A 6,722-nucleotide genomic window follows, 5' to 3' on the forward strand; every position below is an offset into this window, starting at 1 on the left:
AGAACAGACAGGACAGCAAAGCCCCTAGGTCAACTATTGTCTTTCTTGCTTCTTTATGATGGATAAGCACTGCCTGGAAGACTTGAACCAAGTGAGTTTGGGGAGACCATCAACCTGGGGTTGTTCATAACTGGGGTGATGAACAACTTGGCCCCATCCCAGAGGGCCTGGTGGAGACTTTCAGAAGGCTCGAAATGCAGAGTGCTCTCAGCCTGAAGGTCGCCGCCTCTCCTTCACGCACCCCTCTCTCCTGGCCAGAGGATTAAGGGACAAACACTGATTATGTTACTCACCTCAGCAAAGTACTTGTTTATCTTTACCTTGGGGCTATTCCCAGGTGTAAAACACACACAGTTTCACGCTGCATAAAGTAACAGCCTGCACAGGCCCTGCAGCTCCAGATCCCTGCAGCTCCAGATCAGTCACCGCTAAGTGCCATGAACTTCTATAGACATGAAGAACAAATGAAAAGTTGCTCTACTGCCTTTCCCAACTGGCACTGTCTCCGGACCTTCCGATTGCCTGGGCAGTCTTCACTCCTCCTGCTGTGGATGCCCATCTGTTCTGACGTGCCCCTCTCTAGATGGTCGGAGAGGCACAGCTTACGCAGGCAGAGCAGGCAGACCCTGCAAATGGCACTACGGACGTGCTCAAGCGCGCAGGTGTTTCACAGGCACATACACATCTCAATGCATCAAGCAACAGAGCTCTGGGGGAAAAAAAATAAATAATGTAGTGGTACTTAGGCTTATACAGAAGCCAGTGAGGCTGAGCTCATACTGGGGCTGGTGGGCTGGTGTCAGTAGTTTACGGGAAGTTTCCCTTGAGTTATGAGAGAAAGGGCTAATCCTATGGCTGCCACTCCTTCATGGTGCCAGCGCAGTCCTTGATGGGGCAACCCTTTCCCTCATCCCCCGGTTATGGTTTTCATGGTTCTCTTTGCCCACGAATGGGAACTTTTTATCTTCAGCTAGTGGAATAAACACATAAAAAGTTAAGAAAACATTGCAGCAGAGGAAGGATTGCAGCAATGAAGAAGAGCAGGCAGCAAAGCCTCTCCCATTCACCTGTAACTCCTCGTCTGCCCCAAGTTCACAGTGATTGAACCACTGAATGAGGTAATGCCCCTTGTGAAGAAGATGTCAGCTTGAGTTTGAGTGTCTTCCTTGCAGGGACAGGTAAGACACCGGCATGTGGAGGTATCACACACAGGACCCCACGCACAGGTGTTCCTGGGCTCCTCTGTCAGAAGTAGGCACAACTGGCACGTGAAAGGCACAGGCAACCCTGAGGAGCAAAGTCAGCCTAACCCTGCCAGCTATGCACTCAAAAGCAAAAGGTCAGTATGCTTGGATAAGGAACCAGCAAAAAAACTTCTTTATTTAAAAAAAAAAAAAAAAAGATGCACATGTGGGCAGCACTGAGTGTTTCTGCAGGCAAGTCTGTTAAGACCGTCCCTCTCTTCGCAAATAGCTCTTTTTCTCCAAAGTGTGAATTAGACATTCGTATTAAATGGGTCTTAATACACATAAAGACAAGGAATTGTGCTCTGCCCTCATCCAACTGTGAGTACCTCAAGCTGATCAGTCACGTCAAAGCAGCCAAAACCCTAGCCTTGCCAGCCCCCAATAATGGTAAGGACCCTCCCTTGCAAGTGATACATGGCAAAACCACAAATTTATATACCACCTCCTCCCAGTCCCGGGGCATGGGGCCAGGGGCCACAGAAGAGGGGTTTGTTTGGTGTGCTGTACCACAGGCCACTCCATGCTGTTCATGGGCAATGATCAAGGAGAGAGAAACCCATCAAGAGCCATATACTACAGCTATCGTACAGAAGCATGGAGAAGAAAGCTTCTGCCTTTGCAGCAGACTGAAGGACACTGATGGAGAGGCTCTGTGAATCAGAAACTGCTCTGAGCTGACGTCACCTCTTTGGGAAACAGCTCCAGAAGGGGAGGTCAAGGGAGGCACACTGGAAGTGACAGATTACTCCATCTTTTCAGGGTCAGCAGTTTTCATGATGTTTCTGAGGAGCGGTGAGAGACTCCGGTGCTGCCCTTGGGAAAGGAATGGCCCCATAGTGAAACCAGAGATCTCAGCTGCATCCCATCCCAGAACAGAGCTGCTCAGCCAGATGCCAACATGCACACACAGCCAAGGACACCGGCTGCTTCTCCATGTCTGTCCACACATCATACCTCAGAAATGATTGATTCATTACCGAGACCAAACAAAAAAACCATTGCCTTTTATTCCCAGAGAAATAATTAATTAGACAGGAACATATCATTTCCCAGCTGCCGCTGACTTGCAGTGCTGTGAAAACAGGCCAGGATTGTGTCTGGATTCCTCTCTGCCCCAGCAAAGCTTTGACTTTGGGGAAGCCCCACACCACACAGCCAGTTGCATGCCGATGCTTAGACTTGGGGAGACTGAAGAGTGAGAGCGGCTCAACAGGCAACGAGCATCAAGGCCCTCCAGGGCAAAGCAAACTGGATCCTGGCTGCTTTTACACCCCAGGTATGTCTATACAATGTCAGTGCAATACCATCTGCTAAAAACTGGAAGCAGCAGAGCAGCAGGAGGATGATTAACCTCAGGAATGAGGCTGTGCCAGCAGGACTGTGTCCTACCCGAGACCCAAGACTCTGCGCAGCACCCCACTGCACTGCAGCATCCCCTGCCTTTGCCCCATTCCCTTGTACCACCGACATCTGGGCAAAGCAGCCCTCCAATGCTCAGTACCCCTTGGGGCCAGCGGTGGGATGGCTCTCACACCTGTTTAGCAGAAGAAGATGTCTAATGATGATGTGGACCATGGGGCAGTGTTCAGAGCAGACCCAACTCTCTTGACCCTGCTCCCAGAACGCTCCCTGCCAGCTTTAAAAGGTGCTGAACTATTTAAGGGCAGGGGAGCTAAGGAGCTTCCTTGCAGCTTGAAGACCTATTTCTGGAGTCAGATTACAAGCAGCTTTTGGGATGGAAGCAAAGATCCTTCTGGTGCCTTGTCCCCTCCTTTCCGCTCCCCCTTCACGCCTTCTCTTGCTGAGCCCCTGTGATGAAGGACATCAGCAAAGCACTCAAAGGACTTCTGGTACTGTCCCTAATGATATGGACAATGAGAAGAAAACACAGCTTTTCAACCTTCTTTTCATCCCTCTTGACTTATTACTCTTCTTGTCTTCACTGTCTCCCCTAATTTTTTTGCTCTCTCCATTTCTATCTAGCTTGTCTTCCTCTTTTCCTCAACCCACCCCCACGGCATATGGTATCGAGGGTCGCTGAAGGACAAGGCCCTCCCCTGCCCCTGCTGCTTGAGCTCATCCCCAGCCCAGGGAGACAGCAGCCTCCCTCACGCCGCTGCCAGGAACCGGACGTGGTGGCCCCCATGCCATGAGCCACAGCTGTGAACACAGGGAGGAAACAACATTTCATTCCGAAGGAGAAAGCCAACCAGACAAGGCTGAGACTGGCTTTCCTTTTGGGAGGGACAGGTGGGACACATTCAAGGTGAAGCTGTTTCACCAGCCTGGGCACTGTGGAAATACCAGGATTTTTTGGGGGTGGATACTTTTTCCCATTGTCCCAAAATCCAGATGAGGAACCATTATCTTTTCAACCAAACTCCGGCTGCACAGGGAGAGGTTGGGCCATCTTGGCTGCCACTGCAGGAAGAGACCACTGGCAATCACACCACTACACTGCTGAAACAGAAGACAGGTGGCATGACTTACTTGAGAAGTAAGCCTCAAGGGTTAAATGAACTGAGTTTGCTGGAGGGGTTTCTCCCATACTTCAACAGCAGCCAGAAAGCCAACTACCTGCCCAAGAAGACCAGTAGTTGTCCAGACTGAGTCCTCCTTTGGTCGTGGGTGGCAAATGACTTAAATAGCCATGGGCAACCTCATCCTCTGCTTTTGGATTTGGAGGAAGCCCAGCTTGAATCAGGTCACTCCCTCAATAACACAGGTGAAAATAAAATTATCTTTGACCAGAGAGCAGCCCTGAAATTTGCCTGGTGTTTGATTTTTTGCTTTAAAATTCAATCCAATGTGTCAAAGCCCTGCTCCTGCTAGCAACAAAGAGGCTATTTAATGACAAATGTAACTAAATGTTTGAAGAACATTTTAGTCCCTGAAAAATGAAATCGCTGAAGGAATTTGCACAGCTTCCCACAGTCTAGTTACTGAATTACTAAACCAGTTTCTCCCAACCACTTACAAAGCAAAATTATAATCAACTGTAGGATCTGGAATTATGAGTACTCAAGAATGAGCCTTTACAAAATAGAAGCTAAAAGGTTTGCAGATCTGTTTCACATCTGTGGCCCAGATATAATCAGCTCCTTCTCTTTCCCTCTTTTAAAGCATGCTCACATCATCTGACTCGTGCTGAAGAGAGGTCCAAAGAGCTAAAAAGTTCTGAGTGTCTCTTAAAAACTTCCAGAGAGGCTGAATCAAATGTGTTTTATTAAGAACTCCCTTCTCTCCATGCATTCACTCTTCATTCATGCTACCTTTTCAAGTAGTAAGGGCGGGGGGGGGGGGGGGGGGAAGACAACCAAGACTCTAGATGTCTAAGCATTTGGAAGCCTGATTTTTGCCTTTAAAAGAGACTTAAAATGTCTCAATTTACAGAGTAGCTTCATGCCTAGAGCAATTAGTGGTGTCTCTGTTTTTAAAATCTTTGTACCTTCATGTTTCTAAGGATGCTGGAGGGAAAAACCACACCCTATTCTCCAAGGTCTCTTCCACTGACTTCACATTGCCTCCTCCTTGTCTTACTGTCTCTGTTGAGGTTTTGCTGCTTCTTCTGTATTTTGATACACAAGCAAGGTGGACGCACTGAGCTATCCCAAAAGCACATCCACAAGGTAGAAGTTATCTCCCTTCTCTCTCTCTTCTAAATTGTATTTAGTGCTGCCCACACGGAGCCCAAAGACTGCTTGTTCCCTTCATCTTGGCCATGGCCCCACCAGCAAACAACTGTTCTGCTCCTGTCGTGGGCAGGACCCACGGGCTTTGGGAGGCCGTCAAGCAGCAATATTGCTATGTGAGGGCTCTTGGTGTCCCCAGGTTATTTGCATTAGCTGAGCTGGAACCAGAGCAAGCCCCAGGTCACATACAAAAGTGGCCATCTTCATCCCATTCAGCTGTCTAGATTTCGGGGAAGGAAGATCAGCTGAGGGCTTTGGAGTAGGCTGGCAGTCTTGCAGTGGCCCCCAACATGATCACAGACCACTGTATAAGCAGTAGCCAGGGGAAGAAAAAAATAAAGCAAACCCAAACCTTTTACAAGTTCATTATGGAGGGGGACAGGGAGATGGGGAGAAACAGGAAAAGAGCTTTCTTCCTGCTTGAGGTGCTCTCCATTCTACTAGAACATGTCAGCATAAACCAACACACATGTTCACAGCAGGGCTGTAAAACCTGTTACAGCATTTCAAAGCAACTCGGGCAACCTTGTTCATAGATAGTGATTTACGCATATGCAATCACACCACTACACCATCCCCACCTACATCCGCAGACATGTTATGCTCAGTGCTCTCTCTTCTCTCAGCACCTCCTGACCCAGCAGTGCATGGATGCACACATGAAAAGGGAACGGACACCCCTGCCCCAGTGGATTATCTGTCAGTACCGGAAAGGACTGTAACCTAAACCCATCACCTTCCCAGCCCAACATAAACTCAGGAATGGTGTTGAAAGACAAATCAAAGCGCTCTGCTTGGCCAACTCCCAGCACGCCTTCCCTTCCTGCCTGCTGTTGTGAGACACCGTGTCCTGCTGAGAGATCCCCTTCCCCTTGTACCCACCCCACCTGCCCCGAGCTCCAGGGCCTCCAGCTTGCTGCACACACTTTCCCTGGAAGCCCTCAAGTTCAATCCCTCCCTGTACCTCCCAGGAGTTCTGATCTGCGGCTGGAACAGCACAGCCAGTACATAGCACCGGGAGAAGCCGTTCTAGGGTTTGAAACCCTTCCCACCTCTACAGCCAGATGTTTCACGGAACTATTAATTTAGCTAACAATATTGTATGGGGAGGTGTTGCTAGTGCTTCATGCAAGGCTCTGGAGCCAGTTGCCTAAGGTGACAAATCCCTTTCTTAACCCATTTACCCTGACTGTGTGTGGCCCCTTTGCCCCGCTACCTCCCCACTCAATTCCCCAAAGCTGATGGTTTCTGACCATCCATAACTGTGAGGCCTAATCCCATCACCTACTGGGGTCAACTGATCTTCTTAACGTATTGAACCACACTTCAGCCACCAAATACTCTACCCCGGTGGCTGTTGCTGTGCTGTCTCGGGGTAGCCACAGCCTTATGCCCTCATGGCTGGGAAGGGCACTGCAGGACAGTCATGTCGTTCCCAAGTGACCCCAGCCTGGTACCTCCCTCAGGCAGAAGGTGCCTCTTGTTCAGCACGCCAGGTCCCCCCAAGCATTGCTTGCCACTGGAAGCCTCCATCCCCTTTCCATCAGAGGTTTGGGTCAGTAATACTTAATCCAATGTTGCACCTGAGGCTTCCTCGCACCTCAAACACTCCTGCAGCTTCAGTGAAAGAGTTGGCCAAACCAGAACAGCACCCTCAGCTCTAATTTCTGCTGAGCTATGCACCACAGTCCCTTATGATTCAGATAGCTGAGCTCTGGGTGAAGGCCAAGGGAACTGGTCCCTCTAGCAAAGCCTGTTCCTTCCATCAGCTTCCACAGCCCAC

The sequence above is a fragment of the Pelecanus crispus genome, chromosome 1, assembly GCF_030463565.1.
Source record: "Pelecanus crispus isolate bPelCri1 chromosome 1, bPelCri1.pri, whole genome shotgun sequence".
Classification (NCBI taxonomy): domain Eukaryota; kingdom Metazoa; phylum Chordata; class Aves; order Pelecaniformes; family Pelecanidae; genus Pelecanus; species Pelecanus crispus.